This window comes from Leptonychotes weddellii, chromosome 9 (genome assembly GCF_054177405.1).
Source record: "Leptonychotes weddellii isolate Sample4059 chromosome 9, ASM5417740v2, whole genome shotgun sequence".
In the NCBI taxonomy this organism is placed as follows: domain Eukaryota; kingdom Metazoa; phylum Chordata; class Mammalia; order Carnivora; family Phocidae; genus Leptonychotes; species Leptonychotes weddellii.
In genome coordinates, this window is record NC_138377.1 from 111,852,237 (window position 1) to 111,870,320 (window position 18,084).

Genomic DNA, 18,084 nt, shown 5'->3' on the forward strand with positions numbered 1-18,084 from the left:
CCGCGCCCGAGTGCTAAACCCAGAGGAGACATACTCCATCCTGGATCCCTCCCCCAGCCCCAAGCCGGCAGGGGTGGGGCGGGGCGGGGCGGAGGCCGGGAGGCCGGAGAGACTTATTCTATTATATAAACTTGTAATTGGCTCTGGCTCCTGCGGGCTCGGGCCACTGGCGCGATGTTTCCAACCAGATGGATTGTGAGGCCGGGCAGCTTCCATTCCCCCTCCTCCCACGTCCCCTCACTGCGCAAGCCCCACCCGTTTGCCTCCCCAAGTCTACCAGAATTTCCCTTTCTTTCCCGTCCTCCCATGTATGACGGATGGCATCCAGAAAGGCACGATTATTTGAAAATGGTATTTAATTATTGAACTAACGTAGGCCCAGCCTGCAAATCAACATGCAGGAGCATCTCACTAACTCAAGTGGAAAATGAGTGATCTTAGCGCAGCGACCAGGCCTCAGACTTTTCTGCATCGGAAGGCCCTGGGGGGCTTGTTAAAACTCAGGGTGCTGAGCCCCACTCCCAGAGTCCTGCTCACTAGGTATGGAGCAGGCGGAGGAATCTGCTTTTCCACAAATTACCAAGAGATGCTGATGCTCGTTGAACCACTCGTACAGACAGGGGCGGGGCTACAATTTATATTGTACATTTTATAATGTACAATTTATAATGTATATTATATTCCTGAACAAGAGGTCAGGAAGACCAACCTCCTCTCAAGGACTCTCTGGCATTTTAGACGTGTTCATTTACAAACAACAAACATGTTCGTTGTAAATCATAACATCCATCCCTGTGCATGATGAAACAACGTTTCACAAGCCCCACAAATTAGCAACCGACGTTGACTCAGTCCAAGAATTTGGAAATCAAGTGTTTTATAGCAGGAGGTGATCTCAGAGACTGGCCAGGCCAAAACCTCATCTAACAGGTGAGAACCGAAGGTCAGCAAGGTTGGTGGGTTGGTGGAGAGAGCTGGGAAGGCCAGCATTCGTGGAAGCAGGTGTAACTATCTGCGTATATTCAGACCCCCAGCTCCACCACTGGTTAGCTGTGCAATCGCAATTTTCTTCTCTTTCCTAATCTGTAAAAAAGGACCAAAGTCTATTTTGCTGCAGCATTGTGAAAATTCTATATAATGTTTAAAACCCGTGTAATTCAGATCAGGCTTGCCCCTGTGTCATACTATGCTATTATTATTTGTGGTCAAGGCCACTGTGCTAATTAGTAGGTGAGCTAGGACTCAAACTCAAGACCCCTGACTTCTAATCCAAAATAATTTTTCCACTGCCCTACTGTGTAGGGAATGTTTCTTTTTTTAAAGATTTATTTATTTGAGAGAGAGAGTGAGAGAGAGAGCACAGCAGGGTGGGGGAGAGGCAGAGGGAGAAACAGACTCCCCGCTGAGCAGGGAGCTGGATGAGAATGTGGGACTCAACCCCAGGACCCTGGGATCATGTCCTAAGCCAAAGACAGATGCTTTACCAACTGAGCCAGCCAGATGCCCCTGTAGGGAATGTTTCTTTAAAAAACTATGTGCCTGTGGTACTTAACCTCAATCATTCCTCTGATGCTGGAGCATTTTCTCCTAATTAGTGCAAATAGTTGAAGTGTGTTGGACTTTCTGGTTGTATATGAGCCTGATAGAAGTAACAGTCACAGCCCAAGAACCAGGAGGATTCAAGATGCCCTCTAGAGCTTTTGTGAAATACATACCCTGAATTGACTTACTCCATTTCTCCCTGCCTTTTTTTTTTTTTAAAGATTTTATTTATTTGACAGAGAGAGACACAGTGAGAGAGGGAACACAAGCAGGGGGAGTGGGAGAGAGAGAAGCAGGCTTCCCGCAGAGCGGGGAGTCCGATGCGGGGCTCGATCCCAGGACCCCGGGATCATGACCTGAGCCGAAGGCAGACGCCCAACCACTGAGCCACCCAGGCGCCCCTCTCCCTGCTTTTTGAAACTGATATCTTTAACTGTCGGGGACCGGGGGCAAGTGTTAGCTAAGTGACTCTTACCATTGCCCCACCATAGGGCAAATATCCCTAGGACTAAAGAATCTTTGAAACTTCAGGCTGGAGCTTAATATTGCCCACTCTGAATCCCTGAACAGGTGAGATTAGTGCCTAAATCACTTTCTCTGTGTTATTAGCGAACAGGCCTGCTAGTCACACCTTTGCACCTGCTTTTACCAAGCCCTTGGAGAGACCCCCTGCCGCTCAGAGTAACAGATCCTAAAGGGTTGGGGGAGGGAGGAAAAGCAGTCAGATAATCAGGGTGACTAATTGGATCTATAGAACCCAACGTGGCACAGAGCGCCATCGTGGGTACATGAGTATGTGGCATTCACATTCCCTCAAGAAATGAGATGCTAAATTGCTAATAGCCTCCCTGGGGTTCGGTTCCCTGCTGCGAGCCTTCTAGATTTTGTAGGAGTTTAGGCGCATTAAAATATCACAGCGTATGCTCACATGCGAGGCATTCACTCATGTCCTTGACATTGATGCTGAAATTCCATAAGGAAGAAAAACCTCTTTTCCATGTAATCCGACTGCAAGATGGTATCAACAGGCACTTCCAAATGAGATCACGGTTACCCGTAAGCACCATGGGACATCTGAAGCTTCCAAAGTTGTTATAGTGACACACAGAACAAGTTTTGAGCCGGCGATTTTAATTCTTAGAATTTGTGCTTTTTCCACATTGTTTCCTTTCCTCAGCTCTCCAGACTGGCTCTGATTTGGCCTTCAGTTTGATTTCATCATTGCTCTTATTTTTAATTCTTCTCTCTCCCTCACCCCCATCTTAGACTTACTTGGCCTTTAAGATGGTGACTTTCCACTTCGGTTCCCAAGTTGGATTATGAAATCAAGTTGTTTTAAAATCCAGTTGGGCACACCAAGATTTGTGTGTCTAATGCGTGTCTTCAGGTAGGTGGCGTCTGTAACTAGATAGGGATCTGTTTTAAATCAATAAGCTGGTCTGAATATTTATTCTGAATTTTCTCAAGTTATTGTCCTAAAGCGGTCACTTATTTTCTCTTTTCACCTTGATATTTCCCTCTTCAGTCAGTAACTTTTGTAGCCTGTCCTTAGGCTCTTTGACAGAAAGATTTTGATTTACCTGACCTTTTACAAATTCAAGAGCACAGTTCATATTTCTTAGTATTTGCAAGTGAAGTTTTGATTGTTTTTGTGACAATTATTGATATATGTAATATACCCAGACCTGTCATTTACAGATGCATCCAGAGGGGCAGAGTTGATATAAAACTAAAATAATCACTCATTTGGCTCCCTTTAAAAGTTGTAGCATGGTTGTTCCCCTTGGGTTAGGCACTTAGGTGTTAAATTTTTTTTTTTTTTTTAAATGCAGCAAGCTTACTGAGAACCTATGTGTCAGGGAATCTGGTGATGGTGGCAAAATGTAAACAGATTTGATCCATTGTACCACAGTGGGAAGCAAAGTCAGGGGCTCTGGAAGCCTGAGGAAGGGCATCTGACCTGCATTTGGGAGGCCAGGATGGCTTCCCAAATTTATGCTGAGCCCCAAATGAAGAGACAAGGGAAGCTGCGATCAGGCCAATCCCAGGGTGAGTATGTTTGACTCAAGTCAGGGGTCTTGAGTTTGAGTCCTAGCTCACCTACTAATTAGCACAGTGGCCTTGACCATAAATAATAATAGCATAATATGACACAGGAACACCTCTTCTGAGTGTTACCAGAAAAAGAAGAGGTTGATGGACAGAAAAGTGGGTCAGTGAATTAAGATGGTGCTTGCAAGCATCTGTTATATAGGTTAAGATCTTGTTTGTCTACAAATAACAAAGATTTAAAAACTAGTATTTGAAACAGGTAGAAGTTCGTCTCTCACACATAAACAAAAGCCAGAGGTGATATGGAGGCCCTATAATGCCCTCCACCCAAGGTCCTTCTATCTTGTGGCTGCCATGCATGATTTCTTGGTCCAGTATGGCTGCAGGAGCTCCAGCCATGACATCTTCATTCCAGGCAGCAGCAAAAAAGGTGGAGGGGAAGGAAGGAAGGCCTTCTCCTTCAAGAGGATCAAATTTTATCACATTGTTCCACCTAGCTACAAGAGGGGCTAGAGAGTAAGGCCTTTAATTCTATGGCAATATGCCCAAGTGAAGTCAGCACTGTTAGTAAGGAAGAAGGGGAGGTATTGGGAAGCAACCAGCTGTCTCTGCCAGAGTGGTAATTGTGGGTGGAGAGAAGGCTGTGTGAGCAAAGGAGGGAAAGAAAGCTTATCTTGTTTCAGGGAATAGATAAAGATAAGTAGGTCAATTTGGCTTAGAGTTAGGTTTGCCAAGAGATAAGGCTGGAGAAATAAACAGATGCTAGGTCGTGGGAGGTCTTATTAGCTGTGCACTGCTTAGAAGCTGGAGCGTTATCCTGAGGACCATGGGGAGCTGTTGAAGGAATTCATCCTTGAGGTAGAGGGTGAGATGCACTGGGAGGTGAGGACAGGGGCATCATTAAGAGGTGACAACCTTTCAGGAGAAACTATAACAGCATGAACTAGGCAGTGGCATCAAGGATGGGGAGACACAAACAGATTTTAAAAGATATTAGAGAGGTAGAACTGGTCAGTTGTAGGTGGTAAGAGAGAAGTGGCCTAAGATGGGGATACCCAGCAACCTGGGTGGATACAACACCATTCACTAACATCACAGGGAATGCTGGAGAAGTTGGATGGTGAAGATGTGCTTGGTTTGGATCTCTGTCCCAAAAGTTATATCTACACATTCCGTTTGGGTTGATCCATTTTCTAGCAGCTTTGTTGAGGTTTAATTTATATACCATAAAATTCACCCATTTTAAGTGTACAGCTGGATAAGTTTTAGTAAATTTATATAATTGTACAACTATTATTCAGTTTTGGAAGACTTCCACTGTACCAGAAAGTTCCCCTGTGCCCATTTATAGTCCTTTCCCTCCCACCCCTAGCTCCAGGGAATGGCTGATTTGCTTTTGGTCAGATCCACTTTTTCAGGTGTAAGTTCAATAAAAAGACAAGTGTAGCGATTTTGAGGGGTGGCATGGGGGTGGGTCATGATTCCCCAGGTGAGTATACAAAAATCATCTAGGGGGCTTTTCTTCAGACTGCTCACCAGTCTCACACCCCCTCAAGGACTGTGCTCGCTTTGCACGTCCAACCCTCCCCCGTCCTGAGCCACCATGTTCCAAATACCAGATGAGATGGTACTTTATATTATATAACATATCACTTTTCAAGACCATCCCCTGGTTTTCCCACTAGAGTGTCTCAACAGTATTGACGTACTAACTCCAATTGCCGCTCCTTGGATGAAGTTTTTCAAGGGCAGATCAGCAATTTACAAACCCAAGGGGTGCCCCGGCCTCCCTTGATATAATAACTGTATTTTGCGGGGGCTGTGAATAATTCCAAACATAAAAGCAGACAGATGAGTCTTTTTAGAGGCAATGCAACCCCATCGAATGGTTTGAGGACACTTTGTTTTGAATGTCTTGGTTTTCCTCAGGACGACTGTTCGATCAGGAAAACCTTTTTCCTAGTACTTGATTTGAAGCTTATTATAGATATCTAAAGTCTCCGAGACTCCATTTCCATTATATCTATCTTGAGTTATGTCAAGATTTCTTAATTAGTTGCGAACACCATCAAAGCTAGGAATCCTAAGACTGCTGTTTTAAAAATGAGAATTATGTAGGCACTTTTTGCTCCCTTAATTGTCTCAAAGCATTAAGGATTCAAAGTGGGTTTTGGATGGGACTGTGGCTCTAACATATTTCCATCTCTCAAAAAGGCTTTTCCACTGTTCAAACCTCCCCCAATCTTTCTGTCACTTGCATAGATAGAAACCACAAGCTTTAAAAACCCATCATATCAAATATTCTTCAAATTCAACTTTTTTTCTAGCAAAGAGCACTGATAGTGCAGCTCATTGAAATCAATATGCAACCTCTCCGGGAAAAATGGTCAAAAGGGGTCACCATGCATTCCTTCATCCCACAAATATTTTTTGAGCACCTACTATATGCCAGGCAGGCCCTGCCAGGCTGGACACAGGGGATTCAGCAATGGACAAGGTAAGAGAAGTCTCTGCTTTCTAGGGTTGACATTCTAGTGGGGCAAGAAAAAGACCAGCAACAGGATAATTTCAAAGTACTAAGTGAAGTGAAGAAAACACAGTGATGTGCTGGTGAGTGACTTGGGGAGGGTCTTCTTAGAAGTGTCATCTGGAAGGACTTTTGGAGGAGGTGAAATTTATGCTGAACCCCAAATGAAGAGACAATGGAAGCTGCGATCAGGCCAATCCCAGGGAGAGCACCCAAGAGCGGACATAGATTGGCATGCTCAAGGCACTGCTAGGTGACCAGGGGTCTTTAGAAGCATGATCCAGGTGGAGAGTGGTGTGTGATGCAGTGGTGGCTGGGCAAGATGCAGATGAGCGCACCGGTAGCCCATGGCAAGGCATTTGGACTCTATTGTGAGAGCTGTGAAAAGTCACTGGAGGGCTTTGAGGCCATCAAGTAGCATGATACCCTTTGCTCTGTAGGAAAAACCCTTTGGCTGCTGGGTGAAGTCTGGATGGGAGGAGGGTAAGGGTGGAGGCAGGGAAGGTATTGCCTGATACAGGTGGGAGATGACCACAGCTCCGAACTGGATGGGGATGAGGGCAGGTAGCAGCAAGGGGGGACTGGGGACATGTGTTGGAGTTCGAGCCCTGGGGTGCAATGATGGGTGCGGTGGGGGTGAGGAAAGAGGCGGAGCAAACATGATGCCAAGATTCTTGACTTGGACAACTGGATGGATGGGGGGGCTGTTTACTGAGGTGGGGAAGAGGGCAGGAGGAGCAGGTGTGGAGAGTGTGGGGAATCGAGAGTTCTGTTTTGAACATGTTAAGTCTGAGATTATCTATTCATACCACTCTTTCACTCACTCACTCACTCACTCACTCACTCACTCAATCAACTCTTCCTTGAATGTGTCCTCTGTTCCAGAGACCAAGCATTTTCCCTGGCGTGATAAAGATAAGCCAGAGTCCCTGCTCTCTAGGTGTGCCAGTGTAGTAGAGGAGGTGGACATGTAAGAAAAGGTCGTGATATGGGTGATTGGCGACATAATAGAGGTTATTGGTGGACTGGCCATGCCTGATTGAGGGTCTGACCAGCTCTCTTCCAGGGGGTGGGGAGGGTGATTAGTGATGCTTAGGAGAGCTGGGGTCTTGGGGAATTACAGAAGCTGCTGAATTTACCCATAGGAGATTTTCCTTGGGCACTGGAGATGGTAGCTGTGGGAGTCAATAATCCAGCCCCGGGAGGGAGGACTGGGAAAGTACAGGACCCTCAAAAGGAACCAAAGAACCACAGTGATTGGCATCTCTTTTGAACCTGGGCCAAATTGAGACAATAACATGTATTGGATAACATAGATTTTTAAACAACATTATATGAACAAACATGCTATCCTACATTTTGGCCCCAAATAAGAGTTCTGTAAAGGAAAATGTAGTATTTTCAGTAGTATTTCTGGAGGCGTCTCTCCATGTATAGGGGAGCATAGGGAGGTTAAGGAGCTTACCCAGGGTCACTCAAGGGGTAAGTGCCTAGCAGAGATTTCATCCCAGGAGACCTGGCTCCAGAGCCCAGTCTGGCCCCTGCTCCCATATGTGCCATCATGGACAGATTAGCAAACGAAGATGAGACATTACACACGGCGTGTTCAGCGTGATCATGACCCCATTCGTTCGATGGATAGACTTTTCCTAGAAGAGTGGATTTTTTAAAAAGTGAGAATGCATTAACTTATAATTAAAATATTGAAGATAGATAGTCCAGGGAGGAGCACATCAGCATCCCTAGTCCACTTTGCCTACCACCCATTCTACCTCTGTGGAATTTTGAGGATGGGTCATTTTCCCTCCGGTGGCTGCCCAAGCCCACTTTGCCATTGCCCCAGGGCATATGTGCATAGACAAGACAGTTCCACTTTCGGAAACTCATCTTTTGAAAATTTAGTTCCTGAACCATCTTCCTTATACTTCACACCAGTCTTTGTTGCCCTCAGCTTGGAGCAGGAGGTCCAGACAGAGGTCATCGAATTCTTTCATGATTGCCCCAGGAGGAACGGTCTCTATGGTCTTGCCCCGAGAGATTATAATACAGGCCAGAGATGTTTTAGGGGTAGAAACCCTAGATAACCAGAAAATCCTGGATGACTAAGGATGACAAGAGAGTGCCGATAGCCCAAATAGGGCAACTTCAGGCAGTGATAAAGAGGGAAGGAGCGATTGAAGTTCCAACATTTCTACATCACTTGCCTGACACCATCTCAGAGTGATAAATACCTTAACCACAGATGTGGCAAATAGGTTTTACCACAAGTGCCAAGTCTGTTCAATGGCTGCCTCCTGCTAGGAGCACAAAACTGAGAGAAAATTCTAAGCTCTGCAGAAAAAGGAAAAAAAAGGGAATTAGTGATTGATTAGTGATGTCTGCCACGGGCAAGGTGTAGATAACTAAGGTATGGATGCCAGGTAGCTCTCATCCCTGCTTGACCTCAATCCTGTCTTTGGCTTTTTCTTCAAATGAGATGAGTAATTCAGATTCTCCCAGCTGATACTTATCTCATTCTTTCCACTCCACGCATAGCACTTGGTTCATACTTCTGGAACTACACGTGCCAGAGCCTGCCTCATGCCTGGATCAGCCATGTGTGTGTCTAGCTCTTCTCTAGCTCACCGTTCCTGAGGGCAGTGGTCATGGCCTTGCTTCCATTCCCAGAGCATGGTCATGGCATTCTGCACACAGCGCACAGAGAACGTTTGTGGAATTGAGGTACACGGGACTGAATTTTGGTGGAGCCCCTGAGAGACATGAGCAACCTGAGGAATCATAGCGAGGGAGGGGAGAAGCTGCAAAGAGGGAGGAGGCCCCGTCAAAACACCAGTGTGTAAGAAATACCGTTCCATTTATTGTCTTTTGTGTGTGTTTTCTATCGCTGTGGTAACAAGTCACTACAAACCTAATGGCTTAAAACAACAGATGCTACAATTTTATAGATTAGAAATGCAACCTGGCTCTCACTTGGCAAAGATGAAGGTGTTGGCAAAGCTGTGTTTCTTCTGGAGACACTGGGACCGGATTTCTCGCTTTGCCTTCTGCAGCTTCTAGAGGCTACCTGCATTCCTTGGCTTGTGGCCCTCTTCCTTCCTTAGAGCTGTAATATCTTCAGATCTCCTGATGATTCTCTTCTTCTGACTGCCTCTCTGACTTTTAAGGGCACTTAGGATTACATTGAGCTCACCCCCGCAGATTCCAGGACGGTCTCCCTAGCTCAAGGTCAGCTGATTAGCAATCTTATTTCCATCTGCATCCTTCCTTCTCTTTCGCCAGGGAAGGTAGCCTATCCACTGGTTCTGAGGATTGGACCGGGACATCTTTGGAGGGGCCCCAGTGCTGCCTACCATCTTTAAATAAACTTACAGACAACTTTGAACCCCCAGCTGGTACAATTGAGGGGTCATTTCATCCGACTCAGAATTGGAGCTCCCTCCTGTCACCTCACAAGGACCAGCGAGGCCCACAGGACCCCAGGGGCATGGCGGGAGGGCAACTCTTCTCCTACCCCTGTGCTAACATTATGGTGGCGTTGCTCAAGAGACGGGTTCCCTGCAGGGTGCCTTTCAATCCTGTAGCACTGGCCAGTCTAGGAACCCCAGCAGAGGACACTCAGCTGCCCTGAGGCCCCCAAGAATCCTTCCTTGTCTTTTTTTTTTTTTTTTTAAGATTTATTTATTTGACAGAGAGAGATAGCGAGAGAAGGAACACAATCAGGGGGAGTGGGAGAGGGAGAAGCGGGCTTCCCGCAGCACAGGCAGCCCGATGTGGGGCTCGATCCCAGGACCCTGGGATCATGACCTGAGCCGAAGGCAAAGGCTTAAGGACTGAGCCACCCAGGCGCCGAACCCTTCCTTGTCTTCACAGACACTCTCCTCTCTCCCCCACCTGCTTTGGGACCTCCAGCAAAATCTGTCCAGTGAGCTAGGAGTGTTTCAAGACGGGGATCCCCTTCCTCCAGGCACACACGCTTTGCACTTTTAATGGAGCAAAAATCCCTGAGGTAAGACTTCCAAAAGCCCTGACTGCTCGCTTGGAAATGGGGTGGAGGGGAGAAAAACACAGAGAAGGAAACATACATTAATACCTCAGAAATGTCTCGGGCCACACCTTTCGCCCGGTTTTGCCTGGGGCCCGTCTCTGCACCGTAAATGCCTCATTACAACCCTGCCTGGGGCACTCTTCCCGTTTGGCCGGCGCTGATCCGCTGCTCTCTCAGCCCTGGGCGGGAGACAGCCCCCCCACCCGTGGCTGGCTGCAATGATCGTAAATGCCCAGGCCAGGCCGGGCACGTCAGAGCCTCCCCGGGGAGCGGGACGGTGTTTACACGGCTGGTAAGGAGGCTGGCCCCAGCGTGAGAAGAGGCCTGTTTGGATTAAAACGCCCGGAAGGATTTATGGAGGGCCGGCTGCTGAAATAGAGCAGTCATGAAGGAGAGAGGTGGGCAGCGGTTGGAAGCGGGAATATTTAGTAATAGCACGGGCATAGACATCGGGTAGGGAGGGCCTTTCTAGAATGTGCTGGTTTCTATTTGCTTTGTGGGGGAGGAGAGTCTGCTGCCTTTTTTGGGAAAGGGGGATAAAAAGATGTGAATTTAGTGCTTGTGAGAGGCAGACGAAAGCCCTGGAAGGAGAAGTCCTTAACTCGGCCCCAGAGGCACAGGTGGGCCTGGCTGGGACCCCGTGCCCTGCTATGGGGCCGAGGCCTGGGGGCGGGGTGGGGGTCCCTGCAGGGTGGACGGCCCCTAGAGACCCGCCTGCACGAATCATGCCGCCCCAGAGCCAGTGAGCGAGACTTCTGATGTTTCTGTCTAGTTTGTACTTCACTTCACCTGCGAAGACCAGCAAGCGAAGTTTTTATGCTTTCCCTTTTCGGATTTATTTTAAAAGTCTGAACACTCTTGAAAGGTCTTTGCCTTAGAGTCTAAGGCGGATAGATTCTCATATGTGCTCCTTGAGCATATTTACGAACTCTTTCTGAAGTTTTTGTTACTTTTATGCATTGGCTTAACTTTACCCGAAGCCTGGGTAGCTGCCTCAGAAACTATTTCCCTCGTAACTTGCCCAAATTGGAAGCCCTAAGTGTTGCGGTTGGTTGTTTGTGTCTACCCAGCATCCCTTGCTCGGGGGAAGAGCCCTCCTCCCTCACCCACCCATACGGTCCTGCTGGCCTGTCAATCATGGGACTCTCATTTCCCTTCAAAGAGATGGGCGTAAGACCCAGGGCAGACACGCTGATTGGTCAGGAGTAGACACATGACCCAGTCTTGGCCAATCATAGGACCACTTCCTCTGGACACAATGATTCAGTTGAATACAGGACCCAAACAAGGGCAAAGAGAGTTCCTTCCCGGAATGGCTACCCATTAATTTGAAGAGAGGTTGGGTTTCTAATGGAACTGTTAAGCTGGGCCATCTGGGCCATCAGGGCCATCTTGCCTGGCCATAGTAGGGAGCCCATGTGGAGGAGGAGATAAACGAGCTATGGCAGAGGAAGGGAGAATGGGGACAGGGAGGCAGAAGGATCCAAAGTCGTCATTTGTGCCGTGGGATGAAGCTGAGCTTGGAGTCAGTAACAGTCCTGGACTTTTTAGTTCAGGGACATTCCCTTTCGGTGTTTAACCTATTTTGAGTTGGGTCTCCATCATTTACAACCCGAAGTTCCTGACACATTTAGCAAATACATTTTGTAAATCAGAAAGATATTCTGGATCTCCAAATGAGCATTTAGCATATTGTTTTCCTCATCTGGTTTCTTCACTCATAACGGCTCAGAACTCCATTTGCCATGCGCGTTCCTAACTCAGGGGCTACCAAGCCCTCCTCGTGGGTCCTGTAGCATTGAGAGACCAGACGATTGCTGTCCCGCCCACACCCCCAAGTCCTTGCCCCAGCTCTTTTGGCCAGCATATGCAGCTGAGGAGCAGCTTGGGGGAGCCCGCCTGATGCTGATAGTGGAGTGCCCAGAATGAGAAGAGAAGTCCGTGCCAACGTGCTGTGCCCTGATGTTCCCAAAACTGGCCCCAGAAGGGTTCAAAAGAAGGGTGCTGGCCCCAGAAGGGTGCAAAAGAAGGTGCCTCACCAGGAGGCAGTATAGTGTAGTGGTTAAGGAAGATCATGGTTTGGGGGGCCAGAGAAATGGTGGTCCAATCCCAGATTTACCAGTGGTGCAGGGTTGGCCCTGTTCCCTGTTTCCTATGCCTCAAAACCGTATCTGTTCAATGGGGCTGATAAGACTATCTACCCCACAGGGCTGGGCTGAGGGTTCAGTGAGTTGTTATTGTTACTAACTGAACCCCAGAGCCCAGAAGCAGGATAGGTAGCATAGAATCGCACCAAATGATGACGGTCCGGTTCAGCCCTTTCCCATCTGTGCATCACGGAATGCCTCTCGGCACGGGTTTCCTGCCTGAGATGGGAGGATGGTCACACCTTCCTTACCGGAATGTGTGAGCGCAGGATGGAACCGTGCTGTAAGATGGACATGCAGGGTAAGTACTCAGGACACATCAGCAATCAGCTCTCAAGATGGCTCCTTCCCGACAGATTAGCATTGAGCCACCCCAGCTGTCTTTGCCAAGAGCAAACTTCTCCCAAGCACCAGGCGTGGCCAGGGGAGCTCCACCTGAGATGGGGCGTCAGAAATTCTGCTTCTGGCACAGTCCCCAACCCTTGCATGCAGTGGCACGCCCACACGCATGGGGATGCCTGTAGCAGGGGCCTCCTCCTTTTCAGGGACCAGTGATTGCTCGGACAGCTGGTTCCGACATTTCCTACTTGCTAATTACCTATTTTAATTCACATAAAATATCCTGATGCCTTGCTCAGAGGGCTTCTTCATGAACTGTGTCACATAACACTCTCTCCTTTTCTAGGTAAGGGAATACATTTCCTTGAAACTTTCCTGTTCTCTACAAAGGTATCTATTTTGAAGGGTTCAGTTAACTTAGAGTCTAGAAATAAACCAATATAATTAATTTTTATGTAATGGGCTTACAAGCAATCAGATTTTACCTTTAACCAACTGTCTTTTGATCTGATATTTATTTGCTACTTTAGACATTGCGTGGTTTTCGATGTGCTATCATTATGGTCAGATGATTTGGCACAGTGTATTTTATTCTGCCCCTCCGAGAAATGCTGATCCTCTGGAAAGAAATGATTAAATTTATATATTTTTAAAGAAAACCAATAGGCTTTTGAGTAGCCATAAAGCTAAAAAAAAAAAAAAAGATAAAAGAAAACCCAAATAAATATTGAAATATTTGGACATGCCTGTTAAGCACTTTTTTTCAGGGATGAAAAGTATGATGAATTGGTAGAAGTAATGGTATTTCTAAACAATGTTAGTTGAGAGGGTAGGAAATCGTAGTCTAAACCTAGACTTGCGAAAGGAGGAAGAGAGGAATCAGTGGAGAAGGCAGGTGGTGGTCTACAGGCAGGGTGCTGGTGCTCACCGTGGCTCACCTGGGCACAGGGGAACCTTTGCCGACCTGCCCTCCAACTTGATGGGCAGGCAGACCCAGGAGTGAATGAAAGTTCCATTCAAATGGCTCTTTTCATCCTGGAATCAAAAAGGACTGCTCAGAGCCCAGGTCAATGAGCCGTGGTGTAACCGCAGACAGGCAGCCACCTCTGAGACGAAACACAAACCCAAGTTCTTGCCAGAATATTCCACGAAGGGGATGGGCAGCCACCGCACACATTTCCAAGGAGCCATGTGCTGACTTCTAATGTTTCTATACCTATGCTAGATGTTTTGACTTTGTGTTCGATTTAGCGCTTTATCCCAATCTGCCTTGTGTTTGTCACTGTTTTGTATCTCTGGGTTTTCTCCCCCAGCCTGGGTGGGAGGCAGGATGGGGCGCTGCAACCAGCTTGGGTTGTACAGCTGAACAGACTAGGGTCCGAAACTCAGCTGAGTGTGTTAGACACCAAGAAGAATTTAACACATCCTAACTATCTATGTGTTTGAAAATTTTACTTTTAACGTCCTTACTGGGCCTCAGTTTCCTTATCTATGAAGTAATACTAACACCTGCCTTAGACATTTGTTGTGAGGTTTAAATGAAATAACCCAGAGAAGGTGCCCAGCACACAGGTAGGCTCTTCGTAAGTTCTTGATACGTATCAGCTATTATTATTTGTATTTTTATCATCGTAGCTGGAATACATGTGTAGCCTTCTAAGGTATTAAAGGCCCTACTTTCAAGAACAGTAGTCGCTCAAGCTTCTTGCATAATGTGAAGAAAATGAGCCTCATTAAAAAATAATTCCCAGACTTCTTGGGAAGACGGTGGAGTAGGAAGATCCTAAGCTCACCTCATCCCGCAGACACAGCTGGATCACACCCACATCAGTATAAATAACCCAGAAAATGACCCAAAAACTGGCAGAACAAACACTCCACAGCTAAATGTAGAGAAGAGGCCACAGTGAAGAGGGTATGAAGTGGGGAGGCCCAGTCGGGAGTTAAATGGATCCACGGGACTGTCTGTGGAGGGAGGAGTGCCTTGGGTGCAGAGAGGGGAGAGAAACAGACCCTCACACCAGAGACCCCATAACATTTGGCTTTGAAAACCAGAGAGGCCAAATTTCATCAGTTCTTGCAATCAATGGGGCTTAAAAGTTAGTGGGCTCAGCTCTGGGAGAGCCAGGAGGGCTCTTAAAGAGACAGCACAACAAACAGCCCCGCAGACGTACAGCATAGGAGTAGCAGTTTGAAAAACACCTGGGACATACGGGAGGGAGATCTGTTTACTAATCTCAGAGCATGTCCTGGAGGGGCAGGGATCTTTGGGGGACTTCTCCAAGGACAAAGGAGCTGGCAGGTGCCATTTCCCTCCCCCTCTGCCCAGCCTAGACACACAGACACCTGCAGGAACCAGCATGGCACCAGCATTCATTACCTAACTTGCTAACAGCACACCCTACCTCGTGATCCCCTGCAGATACACCCCCTCCAGCAAGGCCTCTGCTACAGGTTCCCTCCCATAGTAGACCTGAACAAATATTGCTAACACCAGGCACCCTGCCCTCATGTTCTCCTGCAGACCTGCCCCCTCCATTATGCCCTTGGTCGGAGCCCATCCAAAGCAGGGCAACAAGGCTGGCAGTGTGCAAGCAGCCCCAATAAGAACAAGAACTACTCCAAAGTTGCTCCCGCCCTGGGGAGAAGGGAAGATAGCCACACATACCAGTCAGACCTTGACCCCAGTGGTGGGCTGGGGACAGACATCTGATTGACTGCAGGCCCTGTCCACCAACAAAAGCTCCCCAGGGGATAAAATAAGGAAAATGCCCTGCAGTTCAGGACTACTGCATCTCTGGAAAATGTCTAGTCTGACTCAGCTCAAGCCCAAGACGGACCTATGTTGGCCCTTTAGCAACACAGGGACCAAACTCTGCCCACAACAGGCAAAGAGAGCCATTGTAGATGACTGGACTGAAAGCAAAAGCAGCTCAGCCACAATAGCAGGGCAAATGCAACACACAGAGGAGACACCCCTGAAGCGCTAGGTTCCAGTGAGCAGGGGACACTGCACTGCAGAGCACTATAGGATCTCCTCTCCATACAACCACCACTTTGAGAGCAGGAGATGTAGCTGACTTTCCTAACACATAGAAAAAGACAAAGAGTAGAGAAAATGAGGAGACAGAGGAATATATCCCAAATGAAAGGATAGAACAAAACCATTAAATGAAACAGAGATAAGTAATATGCCTGATAGAGAATATAAAGTAATGATCATAAAGAGACTCATTGGACTTGAGAAAAGGGTGGAGGACCTCAGTGAGACCCTTAACAAAGAGGAAACCTAAAAAAAAAAAAAAAAAGACAACAAACAAACAAAAACCAGAGATGAAGAACTCAATAACTGAAATTAAAAATACACTAGAGGGAGTGAATAGTAGACTAGAGGAAGCAGAAGAATGGATCAGGGACCTGGAGAACAAAGTAATAGAAAGAAATCAAGCTGAACAGGAGAGAGAAAAAAATATATAATAAAAAATAAAAATAGACTTACGGAACCCAGTAACTCCACCAAGCATAATAACATTTGCATCATAGGGATCCAAGAAGAAGAGAGTAAAAAGGGGGCAGAAAATTTATTTGAAGAAATAATAGCTGAAAACTCCCCAAATCTGGGAAAGGAAACAGAAATCCAGATCCAGGAGGCACAGGGAGCCCCCAATAAAATCAACCCAAGGAGGTCCACACCAAGACACATAATAACCGAAATGACAAAAAGTAGTGATAAAGAAAGAATTTTAAAAGCAGCAAGAGGGATGCATGGCTGGCTCAGTCAGTGGAGCGTGCAACTCTTGATCTTGGGTTTGTGAGTTTGAGTTGCACATAGGGTGTAAAGATTATTTAAAAACAAAAAATCTTTAAAAAATAGTAAAAGCAGCAAGAGAAAAGAATACAGTTTCATACAAGGGAAACCCCAGAAAGCTATCAGCTGATTTTTCAGCAGAAACTTTGCAGGCCCAAGAGAGTAGCATGATATATTCAAAGTACTGAAAGGAAAAAAAAAAAAAAAACTGCAGCCAAGAATCCTCTATCCAGCAAGGTTATCATTCAGAATAGACAAAAAGAGAAAGTTTCCTAGACTGCTATATGCAGAAGGTGTTGTATACAAACCTATTGGTAACCACAAATCAAAAACCAGTAATATATATGCAAAAAATTAAGAGAAAGGAATCCAAGCACATCATGAAAGAAAACCAACAAACCATGAGAGAAGAGAGCAAGAGAAGAAAGGAACAGAGAAGAACTACAAGCAACCATAAAACAAGTAACAAAATGGCAATTAGTACACACCTATCAATAATCACTTTGAATGTGGGATGCCTGGGTGGTGCAGTCTGTTAAGCATCTGACTCTTGGTTTTGGCACAGGTTGCGCTCTCAGGGTTGTGAGATCAAGCCCTGCATCAGGCTCTGTGCTGAGCACAGAGTCTGCTTACATTTCTCTCTCCCTCTCCCTCTGCCCCTCCCTATCTCATTCTCTCTCAAATAAATAAATAAATAAATAAATCTTCAAAAATAAATAAATACAATACAATAAAATAATCACCTTGACTGTAAATGGACTAAATGCTCCAATCAAAAAACATAGGGTGACAGAATGGATAAAAAAGCAAGACTCATCTATATGCTGCCTACATGAGATTCATTTCAGACCTAAAGACACGTGCAGATTGAAAGTGAAGGAATGGAAAAACTATCATGTAGATGGAAGTGAAAAGAAAGCCGGGGTAGCAATAATTATATAGGACAAAATAGACTTTAAAACAAAGACTGTAACAAGAGACAAAGAAACATGTATATTATCATAAAGGGAACAATCCATCCAGAAGATAGAGCAATTGTTAATATTTTTGCACCGAACATGGGAGTACCCAAATAAATAAAACAGCTAATAACAAACAGAAAGGATGTAATCCACAGTAATACAATAATAGTAGGGGACTTTGATACACCACTTACATCAATAGATAAATCATCCAAACAGAAAATCGACAAGGAAAGAGTGGCTTTGAATGACACTTTGGACCAGATGGATCTAACAGATATATTCAGAACATTCCATCCTAAAACAGAATACGCATTCTTGTCAAGTGCACATGGAACATCCTCCAGAATAGGTCATATATTAGGCCACAAAACAAGTCTCAACAAATTAAAAAAGATCGAAGTCATGCCATGCATCTTTTCCAACCACCACACTATGAAACTAGACATCAACCACAAGAAAAAATCTGAAAAGAACACAAATACATAGAGGTTAAATAACATGCTACTAAACAATGAATGGGTCAACCAAAAAATCAAAGAGGAAATAAAAAAAAATACATGGAGACAAATGAAAATGAAAACACAATGGTCCAAAATCTTTGAGGTGCAGCAAAAGCTCTTTTAAGAGGGAAGTTTATAGCAATACAAGTCTACCTCAAG